Consider the following 7,452-nt stretch of genomic DNA (forward strand, 5'->3'; position numbering starts at 1 on the left):
TTTAGAGTATTGCAAGAGTGTGGGAAGGGTTTGTAATGCCTTCATATATATATATATATATATATATATATATATATATATATATATATATGTATATATATATATGTATATATATATATATATAGTCAAGTCAAGTCAACTTTATTTATAGAGCACATTTAAAACAGAACCTGTTACCAAAATGCTTAACAACAACAATAACAATCAATGGGAGTAAAATTAAAGAGAAAAAAAATACAATACACTAATAATAATAACTGAAAAATTAATAAAAAGCATTTAAAACATAGGATCACAGAACAAAAAACACTAAATCAATTTACACTGTGTGAAATGCCTGCAAGAACAGATGTGTTTTTGGCAGAGATTTGAAGTGAGGAAGGGAGGTGTCCTGCCTGATGTTGGGGGGCAGGTTGTTCCAGAGTTTGGGGCCCACGAAAGAAAAAGCCAGATCTCCTCTGAGCTTCAGTCTTGTTTTTGGAACAGCCAAAAGCAGCTGATCGGATGATCTCAGGGCCCGAGAGGGAATGTAAGGTTCCAGTAGCTCAGAGAGGTAAAGGGGTGCGAGGCCATTTAAGCATTTGAAGGTCAACAGAAGAATTTAAGACTATCCTCGTACGAACAGGGAGCCAGTGAAGGGAGGACAGAACTGGTGTAATATGTTCAGACCTACGAGTTCCGGTTAAAAGCTGGGCAGCAGTACTCTGGATGAGCTGAAGACGTGAAATGGAGGCCTGGCTGACCCCAGCATAGAGTGCATTGCAATAGTCCAATCGGGTCATGACAAAGGCATGGACTAGTTTCTCAAGGTCAGGTCTGGACAACACTGGCTTTAGCTTAGCTACCTGTCTTAGTTGGAAGAAGCTTTTCTGCAGAACAGAGTTAATTTGTTTGTCAAACTTAAAGAGTCTAAAACCATCCCGAGATTTTTACCAGACTGCTTAAGATATGGCTGATGAGAGTCCAGGTTGACAGGATCAGTGGCAGCAGTTGAGCTAGGGCTAAAGACAATGACTTCAGTCTTCTCATCTTTAAAACTTAAGAAATTTGAAGCCATCCAACCCTTAATGTCATCCAGACATTTTAACAGCGGGTGAATGGAGCAAACACTTGCTGGTTTCACAGGCAGGTAGATCTGACAGTCATCAGCATAACAATGGAATGAAAAACCATGTTTCCTCAGGATGGACCCCAGTGGGAGCAAATAAAGTGAGAACAGAAGGGGTCCAAGAATCGAACCCTGTGGGACCCCACAAGAAAGAGGTAATCAGGCAGACACATTATTACCAACCTTGATACAAAAACTCCTGCCACTCAGGTATGAGCAGAACCATTCTAATGCAGCACCTGTGATCCCAACCCACTGTTCCAGCCGTGATATAAGGATACTGTGGTCAACGGTATCAAAACCAGCAGTAAGGTCCAGGAGCACAAGTACCACAAATTAACCAGAATCATTTGATATCATAATATCATTACAAACCCTTACTAATGCTGTTTCAGTGCTGTGGAGTTGCTTAAAACCAGACTGAAAAAGCTTGAAGACTCTGTTCTCATTCAAAAACTTGTTTATTTGAATGAAAACTATTTTCTCCAGGATTTTGGACAGGAAGGGAAGTTTTGAGATTGGTCTGAAATTTGAGCAAATCCAAGGGTCAAGTCCAGGTTTCTTAATTAACGGATGCTTGAAAACATGGGGAACCACACTTGTCACAATACTACTATTTACAATAGTAAGAACAGAGGGTCCAATCGGGGGTAGAACTTGTTTGAAAAATGACGCAGGAATGGGGTCAGCGGGGGAACCGGAGGGTTTCATCTGACCAACAACTTTGTTTAGAAATGGGAGTGAAATGGGTTCAAATTGTTTGAAGACAGCTGAGCAAGGGACAAAGACAGAGGGGTCAGTTGTGGATTGGGGGATGGCTGACCTAATCAACTCTACCTTATCAGCAAAGTATCTGGTAAAGTTGTTGCAGATGTCAACAAAGGCCTCCATGCTGGCAGACCGAGGCACGTTTAAAATGGAATTTACGGTATTAAAAAGAACACAGGGATTATGAATGTTTGAAGCAATGAATGATATTTGTTCTTTCAGGTTTAACGATGCTCTGATAATCTTTCAAACACGTTTTTAACATAATAAAAGAAACCTGTAATTTGTCCTTTTTCCACTTACGCTCGGCTCTCCTGCATAGACGTTTGGCTGCTCGAGTGGTCGCGTTCAACCAGGGGTGTGGTGCCCGCTTTGATCGCCTGATTTTTAGCGGGGCCACGAGGTCTAAAATATATATATATATATATATTATTATTATAAATAATATAATATATAAACAATATATATTATTTATATAAATACTAAAATAAACTACTACTTACTACTACTACTATTACTATTTGGGCTACTGTATCCCTACTTCACGGTTTTTCACTTATCAGAGGGGGCGTGGTCCCTAACACCCATTATAAACGAGGGAACGCTGTATTTGTAAGAATCTAGAAACTCAATAGGAACACTATTTGTAGACAAGATATAAGAAAGGACTGCTGGTACAAACTTTCTGTTTAAAAACAACATCCCTTTGGTTTTATCAGCATTTAGCAACAATTTGAGATGGAACAAATTTGACTGGATGATGACGAATGCAGACTGTAAAAGCTAGAAAACCTTAGTAACTGTTCTAGCTCGACAATAAACAACTGTATCGTCAGCATAGAAATGCAAGGACACGTCAGGAATGTTCTGACCATGTAGATTGTAAAAAGAGTGGGTCCGGAGATTGAGACTGGTGGTACACCATTATTGAGGGTTAAATAACTAGAAGAAGAACTATTGTGTTGAACACATTACTTTCAGCATGAGAGATAATTAGAAAACCAACTCATAGTTTGATCTGAGAAACCAATGTCTGAGAGCTTATGACATAAGATGTCATTGTCCACAGTATCAAAAGTTTTAGACAAGTCTAAATAACATAAGATAAGATAGAACTTTATAGAGCCTGCAGGAAATAGTTGATAATGTGCAGCACAGTAGTCCTTAGCATCCAATGCTTTAACAACATCATCATTAAAAACCTTCAACGAAGCAGTTATTGTGCTGTGTTGTTTCCCAAAGCTAGATTGATGGGAAGAAAAGATAACTTAACTTGGTTTCTTAAGGTGCCACTTTTTCTTTTAACACTTTAGGATTTTTTAATTAATTTTTGTATTTTATTTATTTTAGACTGGTCTGAGAAACACATTTCAGTCTCTGTTACACACGATGAATGATAATAACTCTAATCCTTCTGCTGCTGACATCATCCTCACTAATCTTGACAAGACTCCTTCAGGTGAAGTGGTAAACTGCATCTAGCATCACTTTTTGCTCTTTTACATCCTCCCTCTCCCTGTCAGCATCGTGTCTGACGGAGACGCAGCATGAAGCAGCCTGCTGGCATTAGCTTGACCTTTTCGGCACCTTCAGCTCATTCAGTTTGAGTCATATTCACCTGTGGTGTCAGAGAAGTCAGAGCCACACATTACAGCCTGACAAATAAACAGCAGGTCTCTCTTGTAAATGAGTATTTGAGGCTCAATTGGAACTAACCTGTATAAATAAAGGTCTAATAAAAAATCTGAAAAGCATCAAAAAGCCTTTTTGAAGACTCTTCATCACCTGAAAGACCTATTTCACAAAAACTGGAAACTTTAGTCGAAACGATTAAGAAAAAGCATAGCGGTTTATGCAAAAAGTTATTTTTTAACCCTTTACATCACCATCAATTTTACATTACTTAGGTTTTAAACCAGATTATTTCTGGATTATTTGCAAACACAAACAGCAACAGCAAAATTGTTTAACATCACATCTGACTGGAATATCATATTTTTGTCAAATTAATCAAGTCTTAGTTAAATAAAAATTAAATTTTTAACAAAACTATGTTTCATTTAATTCCAGCCTACTAAAAGTTAGCCTGTAATAAATACATTTTAAACTGATTTGTTTCAATTATTCAAACACACTCTAGAAATCATCCAATGGGAGAAGGGAAACATTAGTCTGGTTTCTGTTTTCCTCTTTTATTGTTCCAAGAGCTCTTTATGGTGACAGAAATAGGAAAGTTGCTCAAGGGCTGTTTGTGTAAGTGTGTGTGAGTGTGTTTTCCTCCCACACCAGTGCTGCAGCAGAGTTCAGGTGATTCCATTGACTCTTTTTATGCAAGAATAAAATAACTTTATAACTGCAACCTACATATAAAATTACACTCATGAGGGTATTTAACTATAACTCTTGTTAGTAGAAAAGCACAGAATCATTTTGTTAAGAGCTCAGACAGATATTTTGTTTGTGTGTCCAAGTCTGGTTGAATACACAGAGAATGCAGAAATTGATAAATAAAATAGGTTACATGTCTGAGATAAATGTACTCTTGGAGGAATATGAAGATGTGTAGACACATGCAACTTTACTCACCAAGTCCTAAACAGGATACTCTGAGCCCTGACTTTCCAAGGTTCCTGCATAAACAGAGGAAAAAAAAACACTTAAGTGTATTTTATGCAAAGCAGATCAGTAATCTGTATCATAGTCACATGGAGGACATTTAAACAGAAACAGGAAAGTCAGTAAAATACATTTATGTGTAGATATTCTGATAAACAATTCTCAATAAAAATGAATATACTGAAGCAACAAACTCTTGCAGTTAACAATCAGGACTTGTTTTTACAAGATGGTGGATGTGTCTTTATGAAACAGCTTTGAATCATCTTCCAGCCTTCATGAAACTGGAAGTTACATTTTACTGTGTTGAATTTAAAGATGTACTCAAGCGAACAATCTATGAGTCAAAGTATAATATGCAGTGAGAATAAAGTCAATATCAGACTGATACACAAACATGTTCATATAAAAAAACCTGACAGTCACAGAATTACTGCACTGATTAGACAAACTAAAATACAAAACTGAAAAAATTAAGAAAAATGCCAAGAAACAATTAATTTACAGCAGAGTCAACTAACTTAGACTAAATCACTCAGTGCGAAATTAAACTAAGAAAAGCTTAAACAGGTGAAGCTAAAAAAACAAAAAGGTGTGTGTACGACTATTATTGTGCATTTTCTGCTTCGGCTTCTTGAGCTGGCAGGACCACTGCACAGTTTCTGCATCTATATTACAAAGCTGTTTTACAGCTAAAATAGGCCAAGCTACATTATGCTAACTAAGCTAAAACAAAGGCTAGGCTGAAATGCTCAAACAAAGTGAACTATGTGAGTGTACCACTTCACATCCTGCAGCTGATCAAGCACCAAAACACAAACTAGTCCACGCGTCCTTATGATAGCAGAACTCGAACTTCAGTTCAAACACACAGAGCATGTTGCTGTGTTCTGTTCCCCATGCGGACCCCTGTCCCCAATGATAGTACAAAATGGGCACACAAACACTTTTAAAACAAACTTGTGAGTGGAGCAGGTGCAAAGCTAAAACCACTGATCCAATTCATCAACTTGTAGGCAGCACACAGGGGGTGGGGGGTTATAATTTGTTACTGTGGCACTTTTGAACTTATGTTTCCTGCATCATGCCAGAGAAGTAACCTGAAATGTGTTGTTTTAAAAAAAATAACATTTGACTTCTTTTACTTAATTTTTTTTTAGGGGGAAAGAAATGGATCTGTCATTTCTAACCTGGGCCTGCAACTGGCACGGCCCAACGCAAAGATTCGGGCCTTGCCCAAGGTCAAAATAATGTGCTGAATGGCCGGGTCAGTGTCAGACTTTTGATTGCATCAGCGGACGACTGCGGCTGACGATCCAATTTGGATCACCGGCCACGTGCATTCGTTTGACCACGCGCTGATCCGCTGGTTGAAAGAGGTAAAAGAAAGTCCACATGGATCACTGCCAGCCACCCACCTGAAGCTTAACTGGACTCAGTCACGGCGTCAGCGGACGCGCGCACGCAGTTGACGACCCAATTTGGATCATCAGCCGCACGCACCCCCTTACCGTTAATATCTATAATAACTATAACACTATAATAACTGTAATATTATAATAATTATAATATTACAGTGGCTCTTGTTAATAAACAATAAATCTTATATCTTTCTTTCTTTGAAATATGTTTTTAAATAATGTCAAACTAATTTGCTTACAAAAGCAGTAAAAGCTCAATTAATAAAATGTCTTTTTTTTTTCAGGTTCGGACCTGTAATCACAGTTAATTGGTCAATTTCGGGTCGGGCTTGGAAAAAATGATACGGGTTCGGGCCGGATTTTTTAGGCCAGAATGCAACTCTGGAAAGAAAGCCAAGTCAAATTTATTTATAAAGCACATTTAAAACAGCAGCTGTTTCCAAAGTGCTTAGAAAGAAAGTGCATGTTAAATATGTACAACTCAAATAAAAAAAAAAGAGTAGCTGGATTCTGGACGAATGGTTAAAAAGGCCTGAAACAAACAGGTTGAATTTGTTTCTTTATTCCACTGGACACAGTTCATGCTGATGCTACTAAAACAAGTACCTTGAACAAGGTTGTTGAACCACGTGAGGTCAAATGCTACAAGACCTTCATAAAAGCAGTACAATGTTTTCCATGTCCAAAAAAATGTAATTAACATTATTTTAAATCAAGGATCAAAATTAGATACATGCATGACCGTTAACCTTGCGTTTGCAGATGCTTGCTGACAGAATTTTATTCACAGCTGTCAGCAATCTTTCATTTGTGCTTACCAGACGAAACATGTTTGTCATTCAGCACCAGGGTGACCACTACACTAGAATAGTCAAGTGAGATTAAAATTAATTAAATAAATACAACAAAATAAATAAATAAATAGGGTTTTAGATTATGTACTGGGTCCTCACGGATACAATATTATTCAAAAAGCATTGTCAGTGTTTCCAGACAAGGCACCTTTGAACAAGACTTTACTTAAACAACAAATAAGGGGATTTGATTTGTTGTGTTTTGAATAATGTGATTCAGTGGTACTTGTAGAATTGACTTTTTCTTCTGTCTGATAAAATTGGATGTATGCTTGACTTTAATTGGTAACTATTTTAATTGTGTGTAATAGTCTTAGGGAAAGATAAGAGAGAATGATGTGAAATTAACTTGTGCTATACTGGGATCAGTGCCAGTTCAACTTGAGGAAAGATAGCAGCTCTGTTTAAACTTTAACAAAAAAATCCTGATGACCTTAACTTTACCTTAACATGACGGTTCAGATGTTTTGAATTGGGGTATGTGGAAAGGTCATGGGTGATTAATATCTCACAGGTTGTGAATAATTTTAATGAGCTAAGTGAGAAAAAAAGAGTTCACAGTAATTCTATCCATATTTATGATCCATGTCCTAAGCATGAACAAGACCAAGGTGCACTGCTGCTGCCTTAAAACAACCCCCACCCCACCAGAAAACCCAGAAAATGTGTGTGTGTGTGTGTGTGT

General features: G+C 37.5%; 1 protein-coding gene and 1 long non-coding RNA gene across 2 annotated transcripts in view; both read right to left on the reverse strand.

The window, feature by feature from the left end:
* Positions 1 to 7,452, reverse strand: part of kcnab1a (potassium voltage-gated channel subfamily A regulatory beta subunit 1a) — a gene marked incomplete at its 5' end in the record, with an annotated part of 144,961 nt that overhangs the window by 64,612 nt on the left and 72,897 nt on the right.
* LOC119410533 overlaps positions 1 to 7,452 on the reverse strand; it is an 81,264-nt gene that overhangs the window by 21,788 nt on the left and 52,024 nt on the right. Inside the window, exon 2 of the long non-coding RNA XR_005186849.1 lies at positions 4,463 to 4,506. This is a non-coding gene — a long non-coding RNA (uncharacterized LOC119410533). The remainder of the gene's footprint in view (positions 1 to 4,462; positions 4,507 to 7,452) is intronic.

This window comes from Nematolebias whitei, chromosome 6, assembly GCF_014905685.2.
Source record: "Nematolebias whitei isolate Nwh7 chromosome 6, NemWhi1, whole genome shotgun sequence".
Lineage (NCBI taxonomy): Eukaryota > Metazoa > Chordata > Actinopteri > Cyprinodontiformes > Rivulidae > Nematolebias > Nematolebias whitei.